The sequence below is a fragment of the Patagioenas fasciata genome, chromosome 5 (genome assembly GCF_037038585.1).
Source record: "Patagioenas fasciata isolate bPatFas1 chromosome 5, bPatFas1.hap1, whole genome shotgun sequence".
Classification (NCBI taxonomy): Eukaryota; Metazoa; Chordata; class Aves; order Columbiformes; family Columbidae; genus Patagioenas; species Patagioenas fasciata.
In genome coordinates, this window is record NC_092524.1 from 32,391,196 (window position 1) to 32,402,500 (window position 11,305).

Genomic DNA, 11,305 nt, shown 5'->3' on the forward strand with positions numbered 1-11,305 from the left:
CTGAGAGAACAAGAGCAGGATGTTGTTTGAAAGGTCTTTAGCAGTGAAATTTTCTACCGGTTGCCTCCTTTTGGTATATACCCATAGGCCATGTCTAGTCTCCCTGCCCTCCAGAAGGGGAAGAATAAGCCACAGTGACAGCAATGAATATTTGTTGATGATGCTGAGGGTATGAAGAGGAGTATGAGGGTGGTGTTTAATTTTATTTTGAATGGGGACAACTGTAACATTAATGAAAATGCACTGAAGTCTGGAGAAGGAACCTACCTGCTTCTCACTTGCTTCCTTGTAGCTCTGCTAAGCATACCTTTCTGATTACTCTTGACTTTTCCCACAAAAGTTCACACATACAATGATTTTGTTTAAATCTGTTTCTGCTAAAGAGGGCAAAGAAGGAGAGATCATTAGGTCCCCTAGAATGTGCTGGGTTTAGAGCAAAAGCTGAGCTCTTGGTTTTACAATAACATTGATTCTTCAGTTTGCTTCTGTGTATTTCCAATGCTACTGATCAGTTATGTGTCTTAAGTCATGTGTCATTTTACTATTTTTACATATTCTCAGGTCAAAAACTGCTCTTGAACATAATGTTGACTGCCATAGGTTCATATAATCATTTAGGTTGGAAAAGACCCTCAAAATCAACTGTAAACCTAACACTGCTAAGTCCACCACACTAAACCATGTCCTTAAGCACCACATCTACATGTCTTTTAAACACCTTCAGGGATGGTGACTTCACCACTTCCCTGAGCAGACTGTTCCAGTGCTTGACAATGCTTTTAGTGAAGAAACTTTTCCTAATATCAAATCTAAACCTCCCCTAACACAACTTGAGCCCATTTTCTCTTGTTCTATCACTTTTTACTTGGAAAAAGAGACTGACACCATAAACTAGCTTCCTCATGAACGATTCCTTTTGTCTCCTTTTATCTACCAGTCATATAACAAATGCACTTTTACCTTCCTTCGGTCAAGTAGACAGGCCATACCAATATCGTAAGCATGAAATTGTGTTACTTTGCAGAAATGTCCTGCTCAGTGGTGTAACTTGAGTCTGGCTTTGTGTCTGTATCTCTTTTGTTCTGGAGATATTCCTGTCTTCCAGCACTACCGATATGTGAGTAGAGGGGATGCCAAATACCATAGTATTTGATGTACTTTTATTTCTAGCTGTTCCTTGACTCTACATTTTAGTACTTTTTCTTTAATGTTGTGCTTCTTATAAGAACATCAACTCAAGTCATAGTTCCGTTGCAGAACAGCTTGTTACCACTATTTTAAAATGGTTCCCAAGATGGCCTTACCTCAAATATTTTAGTATTTCCCCCAAACACAACCCCACAGGTTGCTAACCTAACAGCACATGACAGCATTTACTCTAATGGAATTATTTGAGCAAATTTTGAATGTATGCTGGAACAGTGGGTGAGAAGCAAGTGTACAGAAGTTCTTGCAAGAGGACATGGGATGGGCAGCATGGAGCACACCGCACCTGCCTGGGGTTCTGCTGGGCTCTCTGGGCCACACTGTTCTGCTCAGACAAACTTGGCCAGGCCCCGGGTCAGTAAGAATGATGAGAAGTTGGTCAACACTTTCAGTTTCAAAGCCTGTGGTGCTTCTGGGTCAGCTTCCTCTCTGGTTTTCATCTGATTTAAGTCAAAAAAAGGATATACGGACAGAGTGATTTCGGATTAAAATAAAAAAAAAAAATGGAAAGAATGAGAGTCAACCTACCAGGCATTGCTTCAACCCAAGCCAGAATAGGAGCAAGAGGAAGGGAAACTATTACTTCTTCTCAAAAGACGGTCATCAAAAGGCAGTCCTGCACATCCACCTGGCAAGAACACACAAGTTTATTTTTGTCCTGGGAAACTGTTTTTGGATCTTTGAAATGCAAGCCTTGTTATGGCAAGTTTGAGGAGTTTGCTGAGTATCAGACTGCTGAGGAATTTGCTTTGTTACATTTTTCTCTCCTTTCTTTTGCTCCTCCCCAAGGAAGACATCTTTTAAAACTCCTGCCGCCTCCCAAAATACCATAGTAACCCACCAACTTTGCCAGAAAATGCTTAGCACATTAGCGGGCTTAAGTGTCATAGTTGTAAACCCTCAGAAGGCTGCAGAGCTGCATAGATTTCATTCCAGTATCCTTTCCAGCTGGTGGCTTTTTGACAACCCTCAGTGGGCAGAGTTACAAACTCATGAAGCCCGTGGTGCAGATGAAATACAAGTTGCTGTACTGCACAGAGGGAATGGTCATATATGTGTGGATGCGGCAGAGAGAGGAGGGTTATGAGATCAGCTGCGTGTCTGTAGGGAGAGAGGTATGAAATGGTAAGGGTAAGTTTTCCATTACATAGTGTCCAAGTAAAAATGGTTGTTATTATTGAGGTTATCTGTTCTAGAATGAGGGGAAAAAAGAAAAAAAATGTCATCACTGCCCTATCCAGCATTCTCTGTAAATTAGCTGTATTTATGCCCTGTTGTTTTGGCTGTCTTGGATAATTCCTGTCTCTTCTAACTTACTTCTGTAATTGCTGAGTGACAGATTCTACTCACAGCTTCAGGAGCATGACATCAGAAACCATTCTTCCTAAGTTAATGGAATTATGCTGATTTTTTTCTTTTTAACCTGGTGCAACTGAGAGCACTTCTTGGTCACTGTCTGGATTAACACCTGTTAGCAAGAACAGAGAGGTCCCTGTGCTGCTGAAGCTGCTTATCTCTCTTGTGGATGTTCCTGTCTTTTTGTCTGCTCAGTGGGAGGAGGCATGATGGAGCACAGGAATGTGTCATAGCCTTTGCATTCCCCTCCCTGCTGGTTTGGGGCAGCCCAAAATGAGAGGAGACTAGGGACCCATTAGTGAAGTGAGTGGGGGAATGCTTAGTAACCTCCTATATTCTTGAGCGTGGAATCTGACCTTTTGGCTGTGGCTGCTGGCAGAGCTGCGAATGGGGATATAGGCAAAGAGAATGCATAACTCCACTTTCTTTTACCAAAATTACCATCCTGCAGGCTTTTGGTGTGCAAAAGCTGCTTTCAGACTGCCTGCCTGTTATAGGCAGAGCCTCGCTGTCACCTTCTCCTCGCAGGACCTTGCAGCAGCCTGCAAGGAGCTGCTCTGTGATTGCAGAGGCTGAATGTTGATGGTCACACAGCTGATGGGCAGCACCTCGCTGCTTCAGAGCCAGTGGCCCTGTCCCAAGTTGCTTCCAGCCTAGGAGCTCCTCCCTCCAACAGGGCCAGTTAAACTTTTGCTTCCATGCGAAACAGTCCCTTCCAGTTCCCTTTGCCTTTTGAGCTCCACAGGAATGTGAATTCCTTCTCTCTCAAAGGTGAGATGGTGTCCATAATTTCCAGCACTCAGTAGTGCCTCATGTTTCCTGATAAGTTCAGGTCTTGCCCCAGCCTGTACCAACCATTTCTGGGTCTACATGAACTTTGCAATAGCTCTGAGCTCTCCCACAGAAGTCTAGTGCTACAGGCTGAGTGATGAGAGCTATCCTGCTTTGTGTAAAGCAGGGGCTCCTGGATTCCCTTTCCAACTTTGAACACTAGAAGTGGTCTGAATCCCGTCAGGGAACAGCGCTCCAAGTGCTAGCCTGCTACATAGCCTGTCACTACTGGACTGCAAATACCTTTAATGACTCTTCACACTGGCATTTCCTAGCTACAGAGCACAACCAGCTTGCAGCTCAGAGGATGCACGTCTGACCATGCTGCCAGCAGGGAAGCTTCACTAGGAACACTCGAGCTTGAACACAGCTGTACACTAGTGATGTGGCAAGATCCTGCAAGGCCTGATCTGTGCTTTGTTGGGAGTTTTGGTTTAGTCTTTGCTTATCATTGGAGTGTTGGAGTGGTTGGACATTCTCTCTGGAGGGAACAAGGCTCAATCAGTCCTGTCTACAGGGAGGAGCAAAGTCCACCTAGAACGAGAAAAGGAAGAGGTGCTGATGTTAGCCTGCTTTTTTCATACTCCTACATGGTCCACTCTGTGGATGAAGTGATATAGTTGCTTATACTAGGTTGTCATAGTTACCTACTCTATGTAAAAAAAAAAAAAAATCAAGGATGGACATTCAGATTTTGCAGAATTGATAGGGTACTCCACTCTTTTTTATTACTTTGGGACAAGATTGAAGTGTCTAATGCAACATACTGTCTTTTAGAAAAAAACAGAAGCAGCAAAAAAACCACAACTCTGCGTCTTTCTTCCAGTATTTCCCCAACGTTGCATAACACTACGAATGCAAGCGGCATGTTTTGAACAGGTGTCGAGTTGTGCCTCACTGCTTCCTGTATTTCAGTACCTGCTATCTGATTGGAACCGGAGTGCAGGTATTGAGTGCCTGTGTGCCCTGTGTCTTGGTAACACTTGATTATGCATGCACCGAATCACCAGCCCTTTCCTTTTCTTTGTCCAGAGCTGAAGCACTTCTCCTTCCACCTTTCTTGTCTCCCACTGCTCATACATGTTGTGCAGTCACACACTGGGCTGAGCTCCTCTTGCACCAAATCCACCGTGCTGTTGAAGGAGGATGTTACAGTGCTGGAACAAATTGCAGCATAAAGAAGCCAAGAAAAGCGTGAAAAAAGGAATTGTGTTTAAATCATCACATCAAATGAAAGAAAAACCCAAATAAATACAGAGACAACATGAAATCTCCTCTTTGATGTTCTGTGCTGAGAAGGTTTCAATCTCTTTTTAAAGCTCCTCCTCCACCCCCTTGCTTCTTATGGGATTGTATCCAATATTCCAATGTTCATGTAATGCCTTGACTTTGCTATCATTCTTCTTGGGATAATTATGGCTTAGTATAATGTACCTATTGTTCTGTTCCACAAAGCAGCACTGTCATACGGATGGCAGGGGCAGGGTGAGGGGTTCTCTGTGTGTTCTCCTGCATCCACACTGTGCCTTCAGTTAATGTTCTTCCTTGTAATTCCTTTTTTTTTTTTTTAAAGTTATTTTCCTTCCCATAGTGAATGTCGAGCACTTCCCTTTCTCAGACTGTTGGTCTCTTTTTCCAGTTACACTTGTGCCCTCTTCTTCAGTTTTGGCTGAGTTCATTCCCATCAGAGCAGCTTTGCCTTTTAGATGAAAATAACATGCAACCAAGGTAGTGAGCTATTGGTATTTACAGAGAAAGCAGATACCTTATCCCAGACCTTATCAGTTGAGTCCCTTATGTTGTCTTGCGTTGTTTTTTCCTGAATTCAGCAAGAAGAAAAAAACCTGCCCTGTGCCCACGGGCTCCACTCTGCATTTGGGCCCTGCTGCACAAGGCACCGCACAGACATGTACTGACACAGTCCCTGACTCTGAGTACTCACGCGTTTTTCTGTAACAGCATTTGTCTTTGCCCTCCAGGTGCAGGTGTGGGAGACTGCTCCTCAGAGTTGTAAAGTGGTTTTGGTGCTGAGGCTTCAGTCACGTTTGCTAGACAAGATTCTGAGTGTATTATGGGTGCTTGAGAAACACTATGGAGAGGCTGAAGAGCCCAGTTAAATCTCTGTTGTTCTACACAGGAGATAAATGTTGGTTCATAACTGGTGGAGAAAATGCGTAATCAGTTGCTCACTTTCTATTGTTGCCACCTCCAAGATAAATAATATTCAGGGCTGGTGCTATATTTTAGCCAGTAAGGCTGTATAAGCAAATAGGTTCATCTTGATTAGCTGCTGTTTATTTCGCTGTAAACTGCTTTCTGCCTTTGAGTCAAACAAGTGGTCTGGAGAGATGGTTCCTGACTAGCCCATCAAAGGAAAACAGTAGTGCGGTGGTTTTTTATTTTTCAGGACTTCACACAACTTCCTCCTCTTTGAATGTGGGTTTACCAGAATGATGAAGTGAGAACCTCCACGCTATTGCATTTTTAAACCCTGTTGCTATAAAGGAGGCAATTAGAGATTTTAGAAGAATCTGGATTAAAACCTCTCTGCTAGCAATGAGTGTGTCTCAAATGCATTTACTCTCCCTGCTATGAAAGTGGACAAAAGCTTGCTCAGAGGTCAGAACTCTGTCTCTTCTTCTGCATTCCCTGGGCTTCCTCTTGCTCCTGTTGCACAGAGCTAAACCACACAGTTTTCACTTGAATGTCTCATTTAAGATACCTTACATGAATCTTGGAAAGATAGGAAGGTTCATCCAGGCATAGCAACCATCCATTGCTATGTCATTCCATCACAGGAAGTGACTCCTAGTGTGAAGCCTTTAAAATTGTCAGTGTCTCTGTACATCTTCGCAGATTTGCAAATATGAAGAAATGTAATGTCTACCCGTGGGTGTGTGAAGTGGAGGAAAAGGGACTTAGTAGATGGACTTCTTACTGTGCCCTGAGAATGCAATCTTTTTAAAACAAAAAGTAATCTCTTTCCTAATAATAATGTGTAGAACCGTGTCTCCAAAACAATAGAACCAACACAAATGCACAATTTGGCAAGATGCAAACATTAAACAGCCGACCTCTTTCTCCCTGGTGTAATTCCATGGACTTCAAGGGAGTTACACCAGTGGCAGTGAATCTGGCCTAAAATGCCTTTGACTATAATCTGTTGTTTTATATCTGGTGTCCTGAATAATGCTGAATGAGATTTGATGTTTCAGAAATTGAAGAAATCTTGTGTGTTCGGTGCAGCACGCCGAGCAACACACCCACGTATGAGCACACCCGCATCCCCGCGTGTGTGCACGTGCCCCGATTGCTCTCTGGGGACATTCCCAGCACCGAGATGCGCTTGTGAGGTGTGTGTGCAAGCCAGCTCTGGCTGCATTGTGTGTCTTGGAGAAGCACAAGGATGCTCCTCACAACTGCTGCTTGCCTTGTGCTTGCTTTTTGTATTTCTCCTTTGTATCCTGAAGTAGAAACCACAGGTTAATCCCCATCAAAGCCTGTAAACGATTGCCCCTGTTGGACCAGACCCAGAAAAATTCCTCCTGCTGGCTTAAGCATATTTACATACCACAGGTCATTACAAGTTGGCACTCACCTTTGTATTCATTCCTACATGTCAAAGCAGAGATATTGGTTCATTTTTTTTTTTTCTCTCTCCAATATTTTTTCTATTTTCCAGGTTACCTTTTTTTTGAAGAAACAAGAAAGCCAGAGGAGTGATCCCCATGGGTCCTGACATCTGCTGCAGTCATTCTTACTGACTTGAAGGAGACCTAGGGAAGGAGAGGGAACAGTCTGGCTGCAGTCTCTTGTTTTCTCTCTTTTGTGGGCTCCCACCCTGCACCCTCCTGGGTCTGCAATCCACTAACTAGCTCCTCCTGACTCCAGCTGTCATTTTTCCTTTTTAACTACTCCTCTCTCAAAGCACCAAATGTCATCTCTTGTTGTTCCCTTAGCTGGGGTCAAAGACTCCTTTATGTGCCTTGTGCTGATCAAGGATTTTTAACCGGGAATGAGAGTGGTAATCAACTGCATGGTCACGGAAGGGGAGAGATTAAATCCAAGAATTGCCAGTGATTGCCCCACGTGAAGAACAGCAGCTAGCAAAACACATGCTATCATTATGCTCTTATGATTATTTTATTCCCTTAGTGACAGTAAAATGCTATCTGTACCAGAAAGGTAGGACAAAGTCCATCCTTGCCTAGCCCTGTGGTATTCAATGGATTTTCAGTGTGATAGAATTGGGAAAATTTAGATTTACACTGTGGAGTGACTCATATTTTCAGACCCCCTCCCTTGGAGATTTCAGAAAAGGGAGAAGGCAAATCAAACATATGTTTGTGTTCTAAATTAAGGATCATTTTTATTTCCAATCTTGATTCTATAGCTATGGGGAAGTCATTGGAGGGTGCAGTGGCATGTGACTTCTGCTGTGTCTTGCCACTTCCACTTCATCAGCCGTTTTTGGGACATGATGGCTGAATAAAAGGGGAGAAAGGCAGGGTACCTGGTGCTACTTCAGTCTCTGCCCATGATTTATTTTTGTGGTTTATTCAAGACAGAAACAAGCTCCAGAGACTGCAGCAGATTGCAAACTGTTAAGTTTCACAGACAAACCTAGGAAGGCAAAACAGTTAGCAAACAGGCTAGATGATGAGAATTACCTTAGGATTGATTAATTACTTTAATTTTAGTAGCCTAAACTGTCTCCTTCAATACGCTCTTTTTAAAGACTTGTCAGTCCCTTTAAAGCATCTTCTGTTGTTACAGAGCTATAGGGAGAACAGTACAAAGTGTCCTGATTCTCCTTTTGCACTGATGGAAGTCAGAGTACTCTGAAGTATTCAGGAACTGAGTGAGCCCTCTTCCAGAAAAGCATTTTCTTCACAAGAGAAAACCAGGCTGTATTTAGAGTTTGTTTAATTAAGGGAGACTTGGCTGGTGGAGAAAGAGTCTTCAATGAACTCAAATTGCCAACTTTTGCTAAGATGTGTGTTAGAGAATAACACACTAGTATCATTCTGTGTCTATTCTCTAGGCATTTGACAGTGTTTTGGTAATGCTTTTGTTACTTTCTTAGCAACTCAAGGTTCTAGAAGCCAGGGACTGCATGAAAATTTCAGCTTTATAGCAGAAATTTCTGTGTCTGTTTGCAGTAGGAATATCTAGTTCTGAAATAATCTACCAGTTCAAAAACAGGACCCAACTCATGATTCTTTGAGTGGTTTGATTTGGAAATACTGTAAGTACCAGATGCCGGTGGTATCTGGAATACAGGAAGAAAGATGGGAATATCAGGATAAAAAAAGACTTTTGTACCATATGTCTGGGGTTAAGCTTCTTGAACTTGTGCTTCATCCTCTTTCTGCCTATTTTTCCATTTAAAATAGGAGAAGTCCCGGAATCTCAAGTTTAAATTGGAACCTACTGGGAAAGTTTCATCCAGATATTACCTTGTGAAGCCCCTGAATCTGGGGACATGTGGAGTTGTGCCTGACCTGACTTTTCCTGCTTCCCTCTGCCATGATGTTTCAGCTCTAGCATGGAGCCTTTAGATACAGTTTTCAGGTCTATCATCCCTTGTATGCATTGTTATATGAAAATAAGGATGGATAGGAGGAGTCCACAGTCCTAGAGATGCTTGTCAACTGTCTTCTTGGTCTCCTACTTTGCCTTTCTCTGTAGCACGGGATACGGGTCACCTCCTGGGACCATCTGAGCACATTCATCCCACTAATCCCTTGGAATTGTGCATGCCCTAGAACACTGGTGATGCCCTTTTTCTGAGGCAGATTAGTACTTGAGAGGCCTGGTCTTTTTTACTGTATAACTTCAGATTTTTTTTAGAATACTGAAAATTTGTACCCAGTTTTGTGTGTACGTCTATGTGCTAAATACTCCATCTTTCAGTTTGTAATTTCCAGTCCTTTGTTCGAAGACACACAGTCTCTGCTGTGTGCTGCTCCATTTACCGCTCCCTTTTCACTCTTTCCTTGCCACCTTTCCTTCCTTATTTAAATTTGTCATTCCCAGTGGTATTGCTGTTTTGTTCAGTGGGACCCATGATTAAGTTTCCCCATTGGACTGATTTGGCTTGACACCTGTCTTTTCAACCCAGTGGTCTTTGAACAAATCCCTCAGTACACATGCAAATAGCAACACTGAAGGTGTGGCCTCATTCTTCTTCAGTCTTGTGCAGTCTTTTTACTTTAGCAAAGGGGGTGTAAAATACTAGGAGAAATCGGTCTATGCAAGCTTTAATGGCAACCAAGTGTACAATCACATGGGGAAATGATGTTTTTGAAGTTCAGATTCAGGCCCTAAATCCAGACTGAAATTAAAATGACATTTGTCGTAATTTACCTGTCACTGCAATATTAAATATTTTAGAAAATAAATTGTAATTTTCTGGTTCCACCTTTTTTTTCTCTGCTGTTGCTCTACTCAAATACATTGACAATTGCAATCACATGGAAAGATACTACTACAGCAGCCAGTTTGATCCTTCAGGACATAACATAAACATGTTCCTTAAGTGACTATACAACATAGAACACTGAACGAAGCAGCTAATTGCGGAAACGAAGTACTATATTTTTACTGTGATTTTTGGAACACTGACAACTCTAAAAAGTAGATGTTGCTAGAACTTGTTTTTCTTTCTGCAGAACCACATGTTCTGGGATTCTTATCCAATATTTTATCAAGATTTTGTCTTTTATGTAGGTAGAATTAACAGAAAACAGACAAACAAACCAACCTAAGCAAAAGCATGTAACATAAAGATTCTGAAAAGTCTCAGGTTTTAGATATTAAAAACTATCTCAAAACCAGGTCTGCCTATAGTAAATTATAACCATACCTGCTATCACCTCAAATCCTCTTGGAATTTTTGCCACAGATGCTTGCCAGATGCTGCAGTAGTTTCCAGCTGTTTCTCTACTCTTGGATGCACCAGGCAAAACTGAGAAACCTCATCAGCTGATGGACAAACTTATGAAGGGTAAAAAGGAGTAGGAACTGCTAAGTGGGAACAGAGGGAGTTTAGTCTAAGATGATGCTGACTGAAGATGCAAATGTGAGCTGTTTATCAGCTGGCTTCATACTGAAGGCTCATTTTCCTTTGGCATGTTCTGTACTTGTACTCCCTCTCCTTCAGACTTCCTTCAGTCTTTTGGCTTGCTAAACCAAAAAAAAAGAGTGTAAGAAAGAGAACCATGAACTTATAATTCATATAAGTGTATAATTTTCTTATAATTGAACTTCCTTCTGGTAAGAAGCCACAGGGAAAGCAAGAGAAGAGATCCCCCCCAGCTCTTCATTGCCCCCACAATCCCCAAGGGATTGTATATAAATGCATAAAATGTCAGATAGACACCAGGCATTCTCTGCATTCAAAAACCAAATGTGAGTTCCTATAGCTCCTCCCAAGTCATTCATGGCAGCCTTATAAACAATCTCCATGTGGCAGTGATTAATTTGTAAGTATACGCAATTTGTCTATGTATAGACACGACTATAGATCAGTGATGGCCAAACCTGAGAAGTTTGATTCTTGAATGGACTGAGAGGGAGCGACATAATCACCAGGGTGTGGTAAACTGACGCTGTGCTGTGTTGTCTTTGATGCTTTGTCATCATTGTTGTGCACTGGTGGTAAGCTGTGAGCAGATGCCTTAGTGCAGTGTCAGATCCTCACACCACAATTAGCTTGTAGGACTCTGCAATCGTGTTTTCTTCCTGAGTGCTGGTGAAACCCATCTCTCCATCTCTCTGCCTCTTTCTTTGACTACATCAAAGAGTGAAGAACAATCTCAAGTGCTTTGAAATATTGGCTAAGCCTTCCTGTTTGTTGAGCAAAGAGAGGCTCTGATTAAGCCTACAGATTCCTCCAGGACCCGCATGT

General features: G+C 42.4%; 1 protein-coding gene across 12 annotated transcripts in view; it reads left to right on the forward strand.

Annotated features, from left to right (window-relative positions):
- The window catches only part of DPF3 (double PHD fingers 3), a 182,340-nt gene that overhangs the window by 50,505 nt on the left and 120,530 nt on the right, over window positions 1-11,305 (forward strand). The window contains exon 1 of one of the 12 annotated variants that reach the window (XM_071809260.1): window positions 10,380-10,402. The exons of the other annotated variants lie outside the window; for them this stretch is intronic. The gene's annotated coding sequence lies outside the window, so the exon portion shown is untranslated. Of the gene's footprint in view, window positions 1-10,379; window positions 10,403-11,305 lie in introns of those variants that run through there. 12 annotated transcript variants of the gene reach the window in all.